Source organism: Portunus trituberculatus, chromosome 25 (genome assembly GCF_017591435.1).
Source record: "Portunus trituberculatus isolate SZX2019 chromosome 25, ASM1759143v1, whole genome shotgun sequence".
NCBI classification, from domain to species: domain Eukaryota; kingdom Metazoa; phylum Arthropoda; class Malacostraca; order Decapoda; family Portunidae; genus Portunus; species Portunus trituberculatus.
In genome coordinates, this window is record NC_059279.1 from 15,162,618 (window position 1) to 15,179,440 (window position 16,823).

The 16,823-nt window shown below is 38.6% G+C and overlaps 2 long non-coding RNA genes across 2 annotated transcripts in view; one reads left to right on the top strand and one right to left on the bottom strand.

Moving 5' to 3' along the window:
• Window positions 1–4,097: 4,097 nt before the first annotated feature.
• On the bottom strand, window positions 4,098–4,999 carry LOC123508566. Its single transcript, XR_006675963.1, has 3 exons — window positions 4,964–4,999; window positions 4,350–4,457; window positions 4,098–4,197 (listed from the first exon to the last, which is right to left on the bottom strand). It is a non-coding gene; the product is annotated as an uncharacterized LOC123508566 (long non-coding RNA).
• Window positions 5,000–5,468: 469 nt separating this feature from the next.
• LOC123508586 overlaps window positions 5,469–16,823 on the top strand; it is a 47,695-nt gene continuing 36,340 nt past the window's right edge. Inside the window, exon 1 of the long non-coding RNA XR_006675967.1 lies at window positions 5,469–5,583. This is a non-coding gene — a long non-coding RNA (uncharacterized LOC123508586). The remainder of the gene's footprint in view (window positions 5,584–16,823) is intronic.

Sequence of the window (16,823 nt, forward strand, 5' to 3'; positions counted from 1 at the left end):
GTGGAAAATACAAACTTTCACACTTCGTAACACTATTTTTCCTTGGTTCATCCAATTACCATTTACATCTTTAGTGGCCTTTAATATATTTTACCATACCGTAATTTCATATATATCAATAATTTCATATGTATCAATATTTCAAACGTTTTGCGGCGGTGAAATATGACCACGATATTACGGCGCCATAAATCAAATCAGTCGGTCAAACAATCAATCAATCATGTCAAAAATCAAGTAAAAAAACGATATACTGAAATGAAGCAAGTGAAAAAGAATAAAAAAAAACAGCGTAATGGTTCAGGAGCGCGTCTGGTCACACTACAGGACGTCCCAAGATATATCCCAGGCTTGTAGTCAGGATTTTTCTCTGCCACCTGCCCCCCTCTCCTGTCTCCCGAGCCAGTGAGGACCCCAGCCAGTGTAGCAGTGTCGGCCCCACCTCGCTTCAATGACAGGGTTGTGTCAGAGCGTCAGGCGTGAAACTTTTCCAGGGTCACCATCTGGATCTGACTGCATCGATTCAGCATTGATGTGAGAAAAGATGGAAGACGAAAGCGGAAAGGCGTGTATAGATATGGTGAAACAGTAACCAAAATATTAGTCTAGAGAAAGAAGAATCTAAAAATGCAATAGATCGAAACAGCAGCTCTAGTATTATTCTAGAAAAGGGAGAATAAAACAAATAACGAAACAGAAATAAGAACTCGAAAAGTAGGAGAAATAATGGCCAAAGTGTTAGTCTAGAGAGTGAATACTGCAAAAATACATTAAAGCGAAACAATTGTATTTTTCGCTTTGAGAATGACGAGAAAATATATAAATAAAAGAGTGGTGAAAAGCAAAGTATTCTTATTAATCGGTATCAAAGACGAAATATTAAGGTGGTGTATGGTTTCACTTACTGGAAAAGGAAAAGCTTAATCTGCCTGAGTGGGGTGGGCGTGATTCTGTAAATTTACCTCTGCTGAGTGGCTATCATGTTGAAGACGAAAGAGGAGACTCCCCTCTCGCTGCGGCCTTGTAAAAAGTGGGATTAAAAACTTGTTCCTGGAGTTTGCCGATGGAAAACTTATTTCTTGCTGAGACAGGACGACCTTTCCCTTGATGTGTGCGTGTCTGTGTGTGTGTGTGTGTGTGTGTGTGTGTGTGTGTGTCAGCTGCAGGAGGCACAGCTGGGGAGACGCAAAGGCAGAGCGAGGGGAATTGGCGATGGCAGGCTCACTACACCTTTTTGATGCATGGAAACTATCAGGGTTTGGCCATAAATATTAAACCGCATCATGGGAACGGGAAGGAGTCACATCACGCGCCACACGCCTCACAGCCGCCCGGGAAGCCAATCATGTGTAACACTCATAAACGAAATTCTAGGAAGAAGTTTCGATAAAGAGCCAAAACTGGAGTTAACAAGGTCAGTGCAGTGTTTTAAGACCCCGGAGTCCTCTTTCTCAAGCTTCCTGAAGGCACACTGCACCCGGAAAGTGTCTAGAGTATATTTTGTGAGGTTATCGATACGGCGCCGCGAGTCCTGATGTTCCCTTCTCTCGTCTGGGGCTGCTGTGTCTTCCTCCTCCACTACCTCTTGGAAAAACCGAGACCCGAGACCACTTATTCCATTAAAGCGTTGCACACGAATAAGGTCACAAGATGCTGCCTCACGTCTGGCCATATATTTGTACAAGTAACCTCTTTATGATCCGAATGAAGTTTGTTATATTTGTATTTTCTCCCTCTCAGATTTATGATATCCACGAACGCTGCCTCACGTCTTGCTATATGCTTGTACATGAAACCTTTTTTGTGGTTGTCTATGAAGTGTGACATGATTACTCTCTCCTTCAGGTTTTGTTCTTGCATGCACTATTTTTTTTCAATCGCATTTTCCCTGTATAATGACTCTCCGGTCATATGATTTTCATCTCTCGTAATTCATTCAGGGATACGTTATACTTAGTTGAATTTGTTAGTTTCTCTCAGGTAAATATTCATTACATCACGCGATAGATCAAGTAAGGTTGTCTTCTCTGTCTTAGATTTAGTTTTTTTTGGCGGGAAAATATTTGCTGGAAATTACTTTTTAAATTTCGCAGAGAAGAGCTTGTTAGATTCTCCAGTGTTTGTTCCGAGTTTTTTTAAGGTGTGTATGACAAATTTCACAGAGAGGAGCTTGTTAGATACTCAAATGCTTCTCCCTAATTTTCCAAGATGTGTATGGCAAATATTCCCTAAAAACTCCTTCTGATTGAAAATTATCAGTTGTCACATTTTTACATACACGATCAAGCCAGTGTTTTCATTAACCACAAATGAGAATGTTTTAGGTTTCATACAAAATAAAATCCAATTTCCTTTACGAATGATGAGCATTTTATTACCAATACTGACAGGTAATATGACCCTCCTATAAAAAAAAAAGTAAAATGAGCACACTCTCTCCAAACACAGGACCATTCAATACTTCCACAACAATACAGGAGCGTATATATAATCCAATTTTATACACGTATATTGTTTTTTTATTACGGATAAAAGAAAAGGTTTGATTAATGTGGTCACGTTACTCGACAAAAGCATCACCACCACCACCACCACCACCACCACCACCACCACCACCAAGGCTACTATTACCACCACCATCAACACGACTACCATCGCTACCACCACCACCGTCATCATGAGGGTAAAGGTGTCGAAAGTGTTCACGGAAGCCTGCATGATTCTGTTTATCTTTCCATGAATGAGAAACTTTCAAGAAAGGAGGATCAAAACACCTCTGGAGCTAAATTAGGTTCATTTAGGAGGAGGAGGAGGAGGAGGAGGAGGAGGAGGAGGAGGAGGAGGAGGAGGAGGAGGAAGAGGAGGAGGAGGAGGAGGAGGAGGAGGAGGAGGAGGGGAGGAAGAGGAGGAGGAGTAAGAGGAGGAAGAGGACTATTAAAAAATCTCTTGAATTAAATTAGTCAAAGTGAGGAGAGAAATAGGAGTAAAAGGATGAAGAAGAAGAGAAGGAGTATCAAGAAACCTCCGGAACAAAAGAAGAAGAAAGAAGAAGAAGAAGAAGAAGAAGAAGAAGAAGAAGAAGAAAAGAGGAAGAGGACTAGAAGTATCCAAACAACTGAAAATGAGACACTTACAGAACCCAAGTGGAGTTATTCTAAGTTTAACCAACAGTAAGGTCACTTTTTTATTATAATTCTAAACACACACACACACACACACACACACACACACACACACACACACACACAAACTATGGAACTCCCTATCTGCTTCTGTACTTCCAACTTCCTATGACTTGGCTTCATCTGAGAGGGAGGTTTCAAGACACATATCCCTTTATTTTGGCTAACTCTCGCTGACTTGCAAGGGGGCTGCCGACTAAGTGAGCCCTTTTTATTCTTTTGGTTTATGTTGCCCTTGGCCAATTTTCTCCTCTTACGTAAAAAAAATAAAGTTACCCTGCTGCTGCACTTTGCCTCATCAGAAAGCAAAATGTAGCTACGAGTATTTTTTTTTTTCTTATAGCAGGTTTCCAACAATAAATAAGAGGCAACCAGTTCTGTCTAGTGGTCGGTTTGGTATTTATGTGTTCTTGTTCGTGTTTTTTATCTTTTGCTTTTCTTTTCTTCTCCTTTCTTCCTTATTCTTATTGTTTTTCTTTTCTTCTTCTTTTTCTTTTTCTTCTTCTTCTTTTTTCTCTTCTTCTTCTTTTTGCTTCTTATTCTTATTCTTCTTGTTCTTGTTCCTCTTTTTCTTGTTCTTGTTCTTATTCTTGTTCTTGTTCTTGTTGTTCTTGTTGTTCTTTTCTTCTTCTTCTTCTTCTTTTTCTTCTTCTTCTTCTTCTTCTTCGTTGATGTTATTATTCATTTTTGTTTTCTAACTCTTCGTTGTTGTAATTATCGTCTGCTCTTTTCTTGCTTTGTTGCTACTGCTGTTGATTTTGTCATTGTTGTTGTTGTTGTCATTGTTGTTGTTGTTATTGTTATAGTCTGCTCTTTTCTTCCTTTGTTGTTGTTGTTGTTGTTGTTGTTGTTGTTGTTGTTGCTGTTGTTGTTGTTGTTGTTCTTGCCTTCTTCTCTATTATTGTGAGTCTCGGCGTGGTGCTGAAGAAGGCAGCTCGTACCTTTGATGTGAGGGGGCGCTGCTTCTCGCCATTGATGCTTTGTTTTGTCCTTCAAGATGCGGGACGAGCAGTTTCTAACCCAGAAACGAAAGAGTAAAGTCATATAAAACGTGACAAAGCAACACATTTAGTAAGGCAATTTAAGGCACTGTAATCTAACCTAATCTCTCCTAGTATAATCAAATCAAACACATTCTTACTCTAACAAATCTTTTTCTAATCTTACCTGAACTCATTTATTTTTTCCACTGCTATCTGCCTCATTTCTCCTGAATCATAAACCACTCCTACGTTTCGTTTGGTCCTGCAGTCATCTCTTTATAGTATGATGATTCTGAAAAGTGCATTGTTTTAATCAATTTGCTTTTCTCTTGGTTATTTTGCAGCTCTAAGTGTTTCTGTTGTTGTGAATGTTATATATTGCAGTAATGAAATTAATCTAATATAACTTTACACGATCTAAAAATCTTATCTTAATCAATCCAAACTTGTTCTCTCTTCAAAATAACCCATTATAACCTTAAATGAAGATAAAATAATATGTTCTATTCCTTCTTGGCTTAAAAATAATCATAACATTACCCAACCCAACCCAACCCAACCCAACCCAACCCAAACTGACCCAACCCAAACTAACAAACCTATCCTAACCTAACCTAACCCAACCTAACCCAAACTAACCTAAGTTAACCTAACCCAGCCCAACCTAACCCAACCCAAACTAACCTAACCTAACCCAACCTAACCTAACCCACTCCAATCCAACCCAAGCCAAACTAACCCAACCCAACCCAACCCAACCCAACTCAACTCAAACTAACCAAACCTAACCTAACTTACTCTATCTTCACATCACACAACCAACGGAGAATAAAGCTGAGGTGACTGATTCATGCGATCCACTCACTTCACACCTCACTCCAGCCGCAAATTTCGTTTATTGAATTAGAATATGCATTTCCTTCCATTTCATTTTTCTCTCTCTCTCTCTCTCTCTCTCTCTCTTGAATATATGAATGCTCTCTTCCGCCTGACACGACTCCATGCATAGTGTGGGGAGCGGATTGAAGTATTCAGGGTTCGGAGTTTATGTGAAAGATGTACAGTGTTATTACGTGCATTTACTCTCATTGTCTTTGTTCAGTTGAGTTACCTATAGTATGGACGTTCATCTTTTTATTCACACTTATTTCAAACCGTCTAACATCCTAAATTCGATGTATAGTGTTTAGAAATCCAAGAAAGTAATCGAAAAATACAGAGTAGCTTCGAAACAGTAAGTCGAAGCAACGCGGCTCACTTCAGCCAAGCATCAGTGAGTCCCGCGGGCCATGTTGTGTGGTGGGCTTATGTGTCCGATCCCGTGTATTCCCGAACATTTATCTTGATCCTATTGAAGCAGGCGAAGAAGGGCCACTTTAGCACCAATCCAAGCCTATCCCCAGCGGTCCAGTATCATGGTGAGTAGGTACTGCGTGTGTATGGATTTGTACTCTTGGTATGCTGTGAGTTATGAGTCATGAGTAGTCTTGCCTGCCAGCCCGCTCCCTGACGCCGCTGGGCCGGGACGTTAACGAACCCTATTCTTAGACACTGCGCACCACCACATCTACTTTTAAAAGGCTCCACTTGAAGCTATACGGTTTTTAAAGATGTTCTTGTGGTTTTATGGACGGATAAACAATATTTCTTCCCTATGAATAGAAAAACACTCTTGAGAATACGCCTTATAATGTCTACAGCCTTTGAAAATAGCTGTGGTGAAAAGAGAGAAGCGTTTCACAGCACAGGTTACAGAGGTGACAGATCATCATACCAGCACACGTAGCCCCACTTTATTTTATCAACTCTATGATTTGCGAGACTTTATGGTTATTGAGGCTATTCAGTCTTGTCAAATAGAATTGGTGGTGTTTGAAGTATGAAGTTTCAAGGCATGAGAGTTGTGATGGTGCCTGCGGTATATCTCTAAATTTAGCCTCTATTGTATCGTGGCTAGAAACGAAAATGCACGGGACATAGAACATTCCTCGACAGTGTTAAAGGCGTATGCAGGATGTCGTATTTGAAATTTTGAGCTAGGACTCCCAACATTGATTGATATATTCATTAATCCTTTATGACGGTACTTCTTTTTATGTACCAAAAAATTAATCCTCAACACCATAGAACATTTCTCGACAGTAAAAAAGGTGTATGCTGAATATCATATTTGATAATTTTAGTTAGGATTTTTACATAGATTGATACATATATATTCATTAAGGTTTACGGGAATTCTTATACGGATCAAAATGAATTCTTAACACATAACATAAAGGAATGTGATAGCCCTACCAAATGCTCTAGCACTATTTACTGTGAAAAAAAAACTCGAATGAATAAATAAATACAATAGTTATGAGAGGAGACAGAACAATTATGTATATAAGGAAGGCGAATACAATGGAATGAAAATAAAAGATAAAGGATAGAAATATATAAATGAAACGATAAAATAGCACATCAACATTAATATTCCTCCACATCCTTGCTACATCACCGCTGCTCCACCCTCCACATCATCACCCCTCGCATACCACACCTTTCCTTGTCCACACCACCACTGCCTCCACCCTCCACGACATCATCCCTCGCATACCAAAACCCCCATGTCCTCACCACCACTGCCTCCACCCTCCACACCACCATCCCTCCCATATCACCCCCCCCCATTTCCACACCACAACTGCCTCCAATCTCGACACCATCATCCTTGCCATACCACACCTTTCCTTTTCCACACCACCTCTGCCTCCACCCTCCACACCATCATCTCTCGCATACCACCCCCAATGACCACACCATCACTCCCTCCCACACTATACCCTATCACCATTACTCCACTCCCCATACCAGTCCAGTACCACCATTTCATCCACCTCGCCACCACTTCCTCCTTCAACACAGTACCTTAACTCATTACATACCTCAGTGCGTCGTTTCATAACCTACTCTCCTTCATAATAAAGAAAGGCTGCGTGGAATGAGAACGAGAGAACTGATGGTGATTAACTGGTATTATGCAAAGGGACTGCTACTCTTGTTATGTAAAAAGTATTTGTATATTTCTTGTATCTACTGGTATTTTTTTCTTTTTACTAATTTTCATTCTTTTTACTCTTTTTTTTATTTGTGTCTATTAATTTTTATCCTCTTTTCTACTTTGTTATTTTTGTCTTTACCAATTTTCATTCTTTTTTTTTTACTCTTTTTTTTTCTATCTTTCTCGTTCCTCTACTTTATTTTCTTCACTGTTTTCATCGATTGTTTTTTTTATTTTATTCCGCCTTTTTCTCTCCTTCCTTGATCTGTTACATGTATTTCTTGTACTTTATTTATTGTTACGTTCATTTTTACACTCTCTTCTCTTATTTTTCTTATTCTATATTTATGTTTCAATTTTATTTTCTTCCTTTATATGATTTTTCCTCCGTCTTTTTCCTTTCTTTCTTTATTAGAGCTATGTATTCTCTCTCTCTCTCTCTCTCTCTCTCTCTCTCTCTCTCTCTCTCTCTCTCTCTCTCTCTCTCTCTCTCTCTCTCTCTCTCTCTCTCTCTCTCTCTCTCTCTCTTCTTTCTTATATTTCTAACCTTTCTTTATTAATGTTACCTTGTTTTCCTCCACATAATTTCTTCCTTTCCATTTTTTCCCTTCTTTCATCCATCTACCTGTACCCCACCTGTACCTCAGCTGTACCCTCCCAGGACAGGTGTACCCATTACAGGTGAGCGGCAGTAATTTTCAGCTTGTCTTGAAAATTTAATGAACCGAGACCAAGTTAGGGGTGGGAATCCTAGCCTTGTTTATTTTTAAGTTTTGCTTATTATTTTTTCTTCTTTATCGATAATGTTCAGTGTTGTTAAAGGTGTGTGTGTGTGTGTGTGTGTGTGTGTGAGAGTGTGTGTGTGTGTGTCTTTTTTTTTGTGTTATTTTCATAGTCTATTTTATTTTTACTTATTTTGTTTCTTCCTTATTTGTTTTTCTTGTTGTTTTTTTATTTTGCCGTGTTTTCTAATGGTGTTAGTTTTAAGTGATTTTTTTGTTTTTGTTTCATTTTTGTTTCCTGTCTCAATTTTTTTCTCTTATTTTCCAACTTTCCTTTTATGATTATTGTTCTGTTTGAGACATTTCCCTTATTACTGCGTGTCTATAAATTTCTCTCTCTCTCTCTCTCTCTCTCTCTCTCTCTCTCTCTCTCTCTCTCTCTCTCTCTCTCTCTCTCTCTCTCGTCTCTCTCTCTCTCGTGGAGTGCGTCTTATTATGAAATTCAGCCAGTTAGGGCGCGAGAGAGTTCAAGGTCTTGCTGAAAGGACGTCTTGGAGGAGCATCAACAAGAAGAGGAGGAGGAGCAGGAGGAGGAGGAGGAGGAAGAGGAGGAAGAGGAGGAGGAGGAGGACGAGGAGGAGGAGAATGTCTCAAATGGATAATATATTCACGAGAATGATTTGGAGTTGCATATCTCTCTCTCTCTCTCTCTCTCTCTCTCTCTCTCTCTCTCTCTCTCTCTCTCTCTCTCTCTCTCTCTCTCTCTCTCTCTCTCTCTCTCTCTCTCTCTCTCTCTCTCTCTCTCTCTCTCTTCTCTTCATCTTCCCGTTACTGCTTCGTTTCACTTTTTTTTTTTTTTCCATTCTATTCTTCTTTCCTTCTCCCCTTCTTTTCTCCCGTTTCTCTAGTCTTTCCTCCCTCCTCCCTCCTCTTTCTCCTCGACTTCCTCCTCTTCCTCCTCCTCCTCCTCCTCCTCCTTCTCCTTCTCCATTTCCTCTTACTTCCTCTCATTCCCATTTCTTCTCTTGTACTTAATTTCGCTTTCCCGGAAGTTCTGCAAAGAAAAGCAAGAAAAATTTACTTTATATCAACGTGCCTGGCGTGGTGCAAGTTTTGTAATTGCGTTTCTCGGGGAAGTTGTCCATTCAGGGAAAAAAAGAGGAATGATTTTGAAGGGCATTAGCTAATGGAAAAACTATCCTGCCGTTACTTCGACTCGCCCTCCACCCGTGGGAGTCATTTTCTGTCTCGTGTCACCGAAATGTGTCCCTGTTAAGGCGCGGCAAGGCTGGGTGTGTTTCCCCTCTTACTGTTTTACCCTTTTTGGGACCTTTTCCATTTCAAACCTTTTCCCTTTGAATCTTTTCCCCTTAGAATTTTCTCGAAATAGAACTTTTATTTCCATTAAAATATTTTCCCTTTGACCTTTTTGCCTTAGATTGTTTTCCCTTCTTGATGTTTTCCCCTTCTTTACATTTTTCCCTAGACTTTGCTCCCTTAGAACCTTTTCCCTTAGATTATTTCTCTTGGCTATTTCTTATTTATTTCCTATCATCCCCTTTGAATTTCCTCTTATTGATTGTTTTTCCTCTTAAATTAATTCTCTACCGTGTCTTTTTTCTCCTACTATCATTCCTGTGTTGCCTTTTCTTCTGCGTTTCTTGTTTTCCCTCATAAGACATTCCCCTTCTCGGCTTTCCTTCAATCCTCCATATCTTATTATTGTTTTAATTTTTCCTTTCAGTTATTTCTTCCCTTTATATCTAGTTAGCTCATGCAACCAGTAACTTAACCGATTTCAACCTGAACTAACTTCACCTGACCAATTTAATCCATCTTAATCAAAATCTAACTATATCATCCTAACCAAACTTAATCTAACTTAATGTAACTCACTCCAAACTTAACCCAACTTAACCTAACCTAACCTAACTTAACCTTACCTAACCCACTCCTAACTTAACCTAACCTAACCTAACATAACCTTAGCTAATCCACTCCTAACTCAACCTAACCTAACCTAACCCACTCCAGACCTAACCTAACTTAATCTAGTCCAACCCAATCCGAACCTAACTTAACCTAACCTAACCCAACCTAACTCAACCTAACCTAGTATGAACCTAAGATAGATCCATAACAATAATGGTATCGATTCCTCTTCCATCATAACACTGGTATCGAATATGTCTGAAGGAAATGGCCAGGCGGGAAACTATCTAGAGGAGAAACGGTCCAAGCAAGGAGGGTGTCACGGGAGGGGAAGTGAACAAAGGGGAATGTTACGTGCCGAGACTCTGAGGGTCCTGGATACAGCCATTAAACCTCATAGAGGGGATTCCAACACCTTTATTTCCTGAAACACAACAAGGCTTTACGAGGCCTTGCGCTGGGAGGGACTGAGGGAAATAATGCATATAGGTAAATAAATGTGTAAGGAAATATGAAAAAAAAAACTGCAGGAAAATTCGTATAAAAAAAAAAGAAAACAGTACAAGGGAAGAGCAACAAGAAAACCTAACTTAATCTAACCCAACCTAAATTAACCGAACACAATCTAACTTAAATGGAACCTCACCAAACTTCGTCTGACTTATTTTAACGCAACATAATCAAACAGAATCGAATGAATATAACCTAAGGTAGTAACGGAAGTGAAAAAAAATAAATTTGTCAAAGAAAATATGGATATAGAGGAAATAGTAGCAAAAAGTATAAGGGAATAACAAGAGAAGGGTCAGAAAAAAAAGTGATTCAATCTAAGCTTAAAAATAGAAGCTTTATTCATCATTTGTATTGATATTGTGGCTTATTTTCCGGTGGCACTTAAGTGATATTTTTCTATTGCCATTTATTTCATTAACATTTATACACGTGTTCTTTTTTTTATTTTTCTTTCTGACTGACAGCACAAATTTTGATCCATAAATGAGACAGACTAAGAGCAACAGAAATTAAAAAAAAAATAATGATAAATGGGTATTTTTTCCATAAAGAAAAAAAAGAGGAGACAATGAAAGACGTATATTAAGATTCATAAAGCTAACTATTTCAACACCTTAACCCGTTCAGTAATGAGATGTATTCTTACCCTGAATTTTGGGTATGTTAGAGGATTTTATTGACATTAGGAAGGGTCTTTGGAGGTTAGAAGATTAACAGCCCGAGTCTTCACTATTTCAATCCCCACATAAGTTTCTGATGCTGTAAAAAATCATCAAATAGTAACCAGAATATGAAAACGCGTCATGATACTGAAGGGATTAATTTTGCTAAAACCGATACAAATCCTCACAAGTCTCCATACTCGCGCAGTCATTCTGGCAGAATCGTCGAAACGTCTATCTCCATCTCTCTCTCAAATTAACAAACTTTTCCCTGAGAAATAAAAAAGTAGATATTTACACTTCATGCTAGAAAACACGAGCGAAGTTCAGAGATAAAAAGTTTTAAGTTGAAAGAAAAAAAGTTGGTGTACACATAAACTTTTCCTCGTAGTTTCCCAGTAGATGAAACGAGACGAGATGAGACCAGACGTGACGAGAGACGAGACGAGACGAGACGAGACGAGACGAGTGACCCTTTTGGCTTCTGTGAGAGGCTGGAACGGGTGAATTAATTTGAATGTTCTCATTATTAACTCCTCGTACCGTTAAAATGAAGAGATGCCGAAAGAATATTTTTACGTAAACCTGTAATAAGAGAGAGAGAGAGAGAGAGAGAGAGAGAGAGAGAGAGAGAGAGAGAGAGAGAGAGAGAGAGAGAGAGAGAGAGAGAGAGAGAATCAAGTTAGTCTCAAGCAACTGAGTTATAAAAAGTGTGAACTGTTCCTGATAATGAAAACGAGTAGATAAAGAAGAAAATGCTTGTGAGGATGAGGCGACGCTGAAACACAATTAAATAAAAGAAAGACATTGAAAATAATAGAGAAGGGATAGAAAAGGTATTAGAAGAGAAGGGAAGGTGGAAGGAGTTGTTAGAATAAAGGGAGTAGATTAAATTGCAGTGGATAGAGATTGGTATGATTAGTAGAAGGAAGGAAAGGATTAAATGAAATAGGAGGGGAGGTATGATGGAAGGGTAGATTAGGTACAAATGAGAATGGATGAGATGGAGGACTGACAATAAGGGTTGAGATGACTTGTGAGAGGGAAAGAACCAAGGACTCAAGAGAAATTAATGAAATGGTGTTGAGAGAAAGAGGAAGTATAGAGGAATTGAAGGATTGAGAACAAATTGAGGATGTATGAAAATTGACTGGGAACGAAATGTAATGAAATAAGATGCAGAATACTGATAAATATGAGGAATAGGTGCAAGAATGAGTGAAATTAAATGTTGTTGAATGGAAGGAAAGTGGAAAAAAATTGAGAAAATGGGAACAAGATAAGGTTGTATGAGGAGGAAAGAAACGGAATATAATGAAAAAAAATGTATAATGCGGATAAATATGACGAAAAGGATAAAAAAGGAATGAAATGAAATCGAGTTGAATGGAAGGAAGTAGAGAAAAAAAAATGAAGAAATGGGAACAAACTAACAATGTGTGGAGGAAAGAAATGGATTATAATGAAAAGAAGGTAGAAAAAACGGATGAATATGAGAAATAGTTGCGAATATGACTGAAATTGAATTAAATAGTGTTGAATGGAAGGAAAGTTCAGAAAGAAATAAGAAAATAAGAACAAAATAAGATTGTGTGAAAAGGAAAGAAATGGAATAAAACTAAATAAAATGTAGAATACTGATAAATATGAGGAATAGGAGCGAAAATGAATGAAATGAAAAGGCGTTGAATGGAAGGAAACTCGTGAAGAAATGAAGGAATGGGAACAAAATAGAGTGAGAAGGAAAGAAACGGAACATAATGAAAGAAAATATAGCATAGGAATGAAAATGATGAATAGGCGCTAGCTTTCTCTGACCTGCAAGGACTGGCAATTAAGTGGGTCTTTTTTTTCGTTTTATGTATCCCTTGGCCAGCTTTCCCCTCCTACATGAAAAATAGAGAATGAGTGAAATGAGAGAGAATGAGAAGGAAAAAGGTGAGAGTAAGTCAATTCTGAGATCATTCTTATTTTACGATGATTTGTATTATGATAAAAGAAGCAGCATAGTTTTGTCTCGCCTCATGTATTGTGTCTCCTGTTGTCTGTGTCGTGGAGTGTAAAGATTTTTTTTATGCAGGATGGAAACCAGTCAATGGCAACAAAATATAAAACAAAAGTGCTTGTTCCCTTGAAAAATAGTAAAGAATTAGCCAAAATTAAGAAATGCCTTGAAACCTCCCTCTTAAATGAAGTCAAGTCGTAGGAAGACAGAAATGCAAAAGGAGACAGGGAGTTCCAGAGTTTACCAGAGAAAGGTATGAATGATTGAGAGTACTGGTTAACTCCTGCATTAAATATGAAGATTTGTAGTTAGGTTAGGTGAGGTGAGGTTTAGGTTAGGTTAGGTTAGGTTAGGTTAAGTTAGGTTGGATTAGGATAGGTAAAGTTAGGTTGGGTTGGGTTACATTAGGTTAGGTATTTAGTTGGGTTTGGTTAGATTTGGTTAGGTTAGGTTAGGTAAGGATAGGTTAGGTTTTTTTTGGGGGGGGTTTGGTTAGGTTTGGTTAAGTTAGGTTGCGTTTGGTAAGGTTAGGTTAGGTTTAGTTTGGTTAGGTTAGTTTTTTTGAGGTTACGTTAGGTTAGGTTAGGATAGATTTAGTTAGGTTGCGTTTGATAAGGTTAGGTTAAGTTTGGTTTGGTTAGGTTAGGTTAGGTTAGGTTGGGTTAGGTTAAGTTTGGTTTGGTTAGGTTAGGTTAGGTTGAGTTAGGTTAGGTTAGGTTAGGTTAGGTTAGGTTAGGTTAGGTTAGGTTAGGTTGGGTTAGGTTAGGTTAGGTTAGGTTAGGTTAGGTTAGGTTGGGTTGGGTTAGGTTAGGTTAGGTTAGGTTTCTCAAGATTAGACCAAATGAAATGAGAAAATTCGAGCCCATTTACGTTTCTTATTCTGCTCTTCATTTGCATTTTCCTCACCTGTTAGTTTAGAGAGAAACAAAAAAAGTGAAAATAGAAGGAAAAAAAAGGTATGACAAAAACATGGGAAAAAGAAAAGAAAGAAGAAAAACATCATTAGTTAAAAAAGATGAAAAATAAGAGTGTAGAGAAATGAAAGAAGAAAATGAATGACACTAAAAAATGAAAAGCAGGACAAATTAATCATCTTGAAATATGTACTAACCTCTGCAATGTACGTCATTTTTCACCACCACCACCACCACCACCACCACTACTACTTTGACCTTTTAAGCATCATTTGTCACAATTCAAGCTACCAGGTGTGGTCAGGCCTTTACCCTCCATGACCTTGACCTTTGTTAATCAGGAGATGGTAGCGTTATGAAAGCCGAGGATTGAGAGCGGAGGAGGAGGAGGAGGAGGAGCAGGAGGAGGAAGAGGAAGAGGAGGAAGAGGAGGACGAGAAAAGGAGGAGGAGGAACATTTTGTGTGCGTGTTGTGGAGATTTACTCACACACACACACACACACACACACACACACACACACACTGAGAGGACGGACCCAGGGATTAAGAAGGGAACAAACATATCACCTCTCTCTCTCTCTCTCTCTCTCTCTCTCTCTCTCTCTCTCTCTCTCTCTCTCTCTCTCTCTCTCTCTCTCTCTCTCTCTCTCTCTCTCTCTCTCTCCCTTTCGAAACATTTTCAAATATAACTTTAGATCACTTAATGGTAAAGAAAACACAAAAACACAATGGAAAAAAATATGTAAAGCTACTAGTTGTGTCCTGAACCGTCTCTTTGCAATTGTTACCCTCCACTAATACGATAATGTCAGTTATTTCCCCCTCGCACCCTCGCATCACCACCATTCATTGTCCCACACGCCTGCTACACCACACAACAGCCTTTCCACGCTCACAATTACGCTGCAGTCTTAATTCACGTCGACTCCAACACATGCCTCGCCCACGCTCGCTCCCCCGTCTTGTCTTACTACGCGTTTTCTATTCGAGACACTACGCCGTTTTTTTGTTATGCTACTTCAGTTATTTGTCAGTGTTCAGAAACGCTTTACTCTCTAACTATTTTTTTTTTATTTTCAAGGCTTCAGATGTGACTAGTGGAGGTTTCAAGAGTGTTTCTCCAGTTAATAATGTAGAAATCATGTCACTCTACCTTTAAAACCGTAAAAACACCTTAAAAATTCGTGTCAATTCAAATGAAGCCTTTTCAAATAGTGGAAGCGAAAAAAGAAGTGTTTGAGAATACGAAAGGTTGTCTGATGCAGTGTTGTTTTTATTTTTTTGTTTTTTTTTTTCAAGTTGTGTGGTTTGGGTCTTTTGTTATTGTTGTTGTTGTTGTTGTTGTTGTTGGTTGTGGTGTTCTTTGTTATTCTTCTTTGTTTTTGTTGTTGTTCTTGTTATTTTTCGTTGTTCTTGTTCTTAGTGCTATTCCTTTTTCTTGTTCTTGTTCTTGTCTTTGTTCTTGTTATTTTTCGTTGTTCTTGTTATTAGTGGTGATGTTTTTTTTTTCCTGTTCTCCTTGTTCTTGTGACGCATTTTCATTTTACTGCTGATGATGTTGATGTTAATAACGACGCAGTGTGATATTTCGAGTCAATGAAGGAGAGAAAATTAATGTGTGGACACTTTTTGAAAACAATTGTATATATTCTCTCTCTCTCTCTCTCTCTCTCTCTCTCTCTCTCTCTCTCTCTCTCTCTCTCTCTCTCTCTCTCTCTCTCTCTCTCTCTCTCTCTCTCTCTCGTTCCTTTCATATCAGAGCTTCACTGCCTGCAGCCTTTCCCTTTTAATTCTGTGAATCTCTGGTGTGAAATACATAAAGAGAAAGAGAGAGAGAGAGGGACAGAGACAGAGAGCATCCACCACCAGATTGTAAGCCTCCCCATTTATCTCAACGAGCAGTGCGTAGCGTAAACAGAGCCTGGGGATTTTACAGTTCTTTCTCACCGTCTGGCTCCCAGCTCGTGTCGCTCTGAACTTCCTCTACGGTTGAAACTTGAGGATATATCAATTGAAACGGAGGTCATAAATCTGAGATACTTCCGTGCCACACCTCCGTTATATCCAAAAGTTTCTAGTTGAAGTTACACGGGTTTTTAAGAATGTTGTTTTTTATAGTTGTGGAGACAGAATATCAGGATTTCTACATTATTAACAACTGAGAAACCTGGTAAATAATTCGTGGCCTTGGTAAATAATTGTGGTGAGAGCTAAATGTTTCAGGATACGTTCTCAGGTCTACAAAAGCGTGAGTGTTGAGAGGTTGTGACGTGGTAATGTTTATGTATTTAGAATGAATTTATAAAGGGAAACGCTGTAATCAAAAAACCGCTGCTCTCTCACCACGACTATTTTCAAAGGCTGCCGAAATTATTAACCGTATTCTTTGGTGAGACAGATTAACAAGATTTCTTTGTAATCTTATTGTATTACAGAAACACTCTTAAAACCTTCTATTTCAACTACATCCTTTTAAGAGCAGTGAAGATCCGGACATAAGTGCTTCTGAATTCGAATAGAAACACTTAACAATTTCCGTTTCATGTATAGCTTTATAAAACAGTTGTAAAGATGCGTAAAAAGGTCCTCCATATTTTTTTTTTTTTTTTTTTACGCAAGAAGACAACAAACAATGGAAAAAAAGACTTACTGAATTGACTGTTTCCTGAGAGTTATTAGTTCTTAGAGTAATTAAGTCTCTCTCTCTCTCTCTCTCTCTCTCTCTCTCTCTCTCTCTCTCTCTCTCTCTCTCTCAACATCTTTAGTACTGGGAAGCATTGTTACTATGAATTTTAGGTATGATTAGATGATTTTATTGACATTAGGAAAGAGTCTTCACTATTTGAATCCCCCACATAAGCTACTG